Here is a 5,380-nt window from a genome sequence, read left to right on the forward strand (position 1 = left end):
TTTTCTAGAAAACAAATTTCTTTACATAAAACGGATTACATATGTAGCCTTGCCCTCATATTCCAAGCGAAGACACCGATCTTTTTCTTTATATCTGGACGTTATGGTCAAATCTTACGAATTTTTCAAAAGATTTTTCTATTATCTCCTTTCTGCTCGATCCGGACAGCGACCCGTTGCTCACTTATCCCCGCGATGCTTGTCAGCTTCTTTAAGACATGACTGCTCTCGAACAATCTTTGTTGGCTGGAATCCTTAGGAAATGAAACAAAGTTATGTATTTCTTCACGGACTATCAGCCTTCTCTTGTTGTTTACTCGGACCATATTCGAACAGCCGTATTATATTCCACTTTATTAGGAAATCTATTCTCCATAACAAGCTTTTCTATTCAGCAATCGAATGTGACTCAACACTTCCTTCCTATCCGGGTGACCACTAGAGGTTTAGAGTGGCTCTACCTAGGGTGGGCTCTTATGGCTTGCTATATGGGGTTTGGTTCTAAAGTAAAAGTACCTAAACCAGCAGATTCCTTGATCCTTACCCATTTTAGGCTCATATAGACCGAGTTCAGTTTAGGGGGATACATTTCCCTATGGCTGCACGGAGATGAAAATCTCACGAAGACATAGGTACAGATGTATCTCGAAAGCGATCCACTATCCTGCATGGAGGTGAAGACCTCACGAAGGAATAGTTTCTCACTCCCACTTAAAAAGGATGTAACCACGCGGTCACCAATGTAATGTGCAGGTATATACAAAAAAGCTCGAACCAAATAAATAAAATATGAATAAAATGATGAAGATTGTAACACAAAATGGATGAAATGCAATGAAAGATCGTATATCAAAACCAAGTTTTCAATTTTCGACAAAAAAGACAAAAGTTAATCAACTCGTAGCTTGACTCTCTTTTTTAAGTTCCCAGTGGAGTCGCCAAGTTGTCGAAACTATTTTTTGGAAAATAGGGATCGACTTAGGAAACGAAAACGAAAGAACGGGAGTCGCCACCGATCCTTTTTGATGAGGTGTGATCGGGTCACCTCGTAAAAGTGGTTGTTTTTAATAAATGGTTTGATTTATTTAAACAACGATTTTGGTCCACGAAATTCAGAAAGGTGGGCTCGGGAGTCGGTTACGCACGAGGAAGGATTAACACCCTCGTAACACCCAAAATTGGTACCTAATTGATTAATTAGTGTCTTACTGTCAAAATTTTGAAACCTTGAAAGACTTCAAAATACGATCCCTCTTTTGTAAAAAGAAACACTTGAATGTTAAAGGCCTTCTCGTCTCGAAATAATAAAATGTCACATCCAATAAGTTAGGACACGACATCTCGAACTTTTGAGAGTGAGCTTGCATTTTATTTAAAATTCATGTATTTTAACCCTTTTTTTAAAAGGATATTCAGTTATTTAGGGTAAACGAGAAAAATCGAAACCCAGTAAGTTAGGGCATGTTTTCTCGAATTTCTAAATGCCGAATATTGCCTTTGTTTGCAAAAATCTTATCTCGAGGTAACAAGATGTCATATCCAGTAAGTTAGGACGCAACAACTCGTATCTTCGAGAATAAGCATTTTATTCAAAACTTGTGTTGCGATTTTAAAAGAATATGTCGTTATTTAGGTTAAACGAGAAAAATCGAAACCCAGTAAGTTAGGGCACGATTTTCTCGAATTTTCCAATATTGAATGTTGCTTCTATGAAAGAATTATTTTTGTCGGGTAAAGGTTGATATAACATAAACTCATAATAGAATAAAATAATGAAGGATGAACGAACAAATAAAAATTTCGATATTGACAAACATAACGGAATAAAGATGAACGCATAATAAGAATAATGAGAACAAAAATGGAGAAATAAAACGAACAAGCAATGTAAAGGAAAAATAAAAGGTTAATAATAATAATAATAATAATAGTTAAGCAGGGAATAATAATAGTACATTAGTAAGGAATATAATAATAGTGATAGTATTTAAGAAAATAATAATACTAATAATAGTATTAAATAAAAGGGCAATAATAATTAATATCAATACTAATAACAAACGTAATAGTATAATATTATGATAACAATAGTTATAATAATAAAAATAATAGTAGTAAATATAATAACAATAACAATAACAATAACAATAACAATAACAATAATAATAATATAGTTAAAAATAATAATAATAGTAATAGTGATAATGATAATAAAAAATAGTAATAATAGTATGTTAAATAATAATAGTAAAAAATAGTAATAGTAATAATTACAAAAATGATAATGAACATAAAATCATAATAATACTAATGTTAATAGTAATAAATAAGAATAGTAATAATAGTAAATATAATAATAATAATAATAAATTATAGGAATTAACTTGAAAAATAAAATAGCAAAATACTGAAAAAGGACTAAATTGGGCTTTAAAACAGAAGTTTCGGGGCAAATCCGAAATAAAAAAAAGGGAAGGTCCATATTGCAATGAACGAAAGAAGTGGGGGGCCAAAAGTGCAATATTCCCTCCCTTTTGAAACACGCAGCATAAGGGAGGACCAAAATGAAAACCAAAATAAATTACCGGACACATTTAAAAAAAACAAAAGAACTTGATTTTAAAACAATAAAAAGGCGGAAGGGCTAAAAGTACAATTAGCCCTTCCATTAAAAACACGCGGATCTTCAACTGGAGCGGGTCGGATAGAGGCAAAACGACATCGTGTAAAATTTTAGAAAAAAGGCCATTTGTTGTGCGTTTTTCACAAAAAAGGGGGGTTTCCTTCATTTTCTCTCTGGACGAACCCAGAATCCGGCGAAGGGATCGCCGTCGCCCCGCCTCGATCGCCGACCACTGCGAACTCCAAAAAAAGTATATTTATTATTATTTTTTATTTATACGTAACTGATTTTTTAAAGAAAAATAGAGAAAATGACAAAATATGTGTATAAGTAGATTCGAAAAAAAAAGAAAATAAATAAAAAAGGAAAGAAAAAAACAACAGTAACCCTTTACCCTTTTATAACTTGTTTTTCTCTCCGAATCTATTTCGTAGATTTGCTATTTTGATGTTTGATTCTCTCTTTTTTGTTCTATTTCATTTATTCGTTGAAGAATAACCCCTTACAATAGTTTCTTAGATGGCTTTTATAGCCATTTACAACTTGTTTCTTTAAGAATTGTTCTACTCTTCTCTTTTGCAGGTAAATGGCGGTGGCAACAGTGGAGGCAGTGGGCAAGTGCACCACTTGCGCTGATGATGTGACATCGGCGGTGCTAGAGGTTGATTAGGGTTTCAACTTTTTTGAAACCCTAAATTTGGCTAGTTGAGTCTCAAATTTGGGCCTATGTGTGGGTTTGGGTCTCTTTGAAGGGCTAGACAAATTTGGCCCGTACAAATGGTATGAGAAATTTCATAAGATTTTTCTTAATTTTGATTTTATTTTTAATGGTGCATATGCATATGTGGATTCTAATATGTTTGGTTTTAATTGTGTCATCATATGTCTATATGTGAATGACATATTAATTTTCAGCATTAATATAGAATTCTTAACAAAACCAATTTTTTTTTTATCTACCAAGTTTGATATGATTGATTTGAGAGAGGTAGATGTAATCTTAAGGTTAAGGTTCCTAAATCAGAAAAGCGGTTTACTTTAAACCAGTCTCACTATATAGAGAAAATGTTAAATAAGTTTAATAGCTTTGATATAATCCCTGTGAAGACTCTTTTTGATTCTAGCATACAATTGATAAAGAATAAAGTAAATAATGTTTTTCAATCAAAGTATGCTAAAACTATTAGAAGCCTTATGTTCTTGATGAACTACACAAGGCCTAATATTACTTATGTAGTCAATAGACTAAGTAGATATACTCATAATCTTAGCAATGAGCATTGGAATGCTTTAAATCAATTGTTGAAATGCCTTAAAAGTATATTAACTTGGGAATTGGAATTTTTTGAATACTTTGCAATCCTAGAGGGATATTGTGATGCAAACTTGGTAACTAATAATGATGAAGTTATCTCTAGAAATGAGCATGACTTTACTTTAGGTGGAGTAGTTATTTCTTAGAAGTCTGCTAAACAGACGTGTATTGCTCGCTCCACGAGGGAATCAAAGTTTATTGCTCTGAACTTAGCAGTGCAAGAGGTCGAATGGCTTAGGAATCTACTTGTAGAGATTCCTTTATGAGAAAATTTGACACCTCTCGTATCTCTATTATGTGACTCACAAGCCTTTATTTGCGTTGCCAAGAGTCAAACTTATAATGGTAAGAAAAGGCATATTTGAATAAGACACAAAGCTGTGAGACATTTAATAAAGAATGGAGAAGTTTCTTTAGAGTACATGAGGTTTGAAAGGAACCTAGTTGATCCACTAACTAAAAGGTTAAATAGGAAAATGGTTATTGATACGTCAAGGAGGATGGGTCTTAAGCTTAATGGTTAAGGAATTCATGGTGGATACTAACTTAGTTTCGTAAGTTCAATATGGTCAAACGAAACCATGGAAAGACTCGTAGTGTACATTTTACCTATCCTTATGGTAAATGATGTACATGCATAAGGTTGAGTTCTTACTCTTAATGAATTCATATCTTAGGTTTTAGGTGGTCTTATTGAGACGGACTAGATGAATTCATTGACATGTGAGGTTGAGTTTCTTACTCTTAATGAGTTCATATTCCAGATTTTGGGTGGTCCTATTTAGAAAGACTTGATGAATTAACGAATTTAAATTTGAGAGGATGAGACTAATAAATATTATTAATGATTTCATAGTCCTGATTCGGGTAGCCTCTATTGAGATAGACTTGATGAAATCACCTACATAAGTGCGAAGAACTGGCCATCTTCTATGAAAGACATTGGGTAGCCTTTCTAGAGCACTTACCAACATCTCGAGGTGTATTGGCTAAAACTTGTTGATCTATTGCAAAACATCAATTGAATCTGAGATTAGTCGTGTGTCATGAGTTAACCCTAATCTTAACAAGTTTAAGATTCATTCACTTGTTAAAAAGAGGATTCACTCATTTCACTACATACTAGTTCAAATCCACAAAATACTAGTACTTAAGCGATTAATTTCGTTGTTGCTCTTTTCACATTTTACCTTTTCTCATGTTTACAAAATTTCTAATTCTTTTGCGTTAGTGGGAGAATGTTAGTAATGCAAAGTAGGTAATCCCACATTGGTTGAGAAAATTTTTCTAAGGGGGTTTAAATATAGCCTTGCCTCTTACCCTCATTGAATAATTGAGGCTAAAAGCCCAACACACCATGTAACTGCCTCCCGGCTCAATCCGTGTTAACAACATTTACTGTGTGTGTTTCTTTTTGGATAAAATTTCTGATTTTTCTTTTT

This window comes from Gossypium hirsutum, chromosome A07, assembly GCF_007990345.1.
Source record: "Gossypium hirsutum isolate 1008001.06 chromosome A07, Gossypium_hirsutum_v2.1, whole genome shotgun sequence".
Lineage (NCBI taxonomy): Eukaryota > Viridiplantae > Streptophyta > Magnoliopsida > Malvales > Malvaceae > Gossypium > Gossypium hirsutum.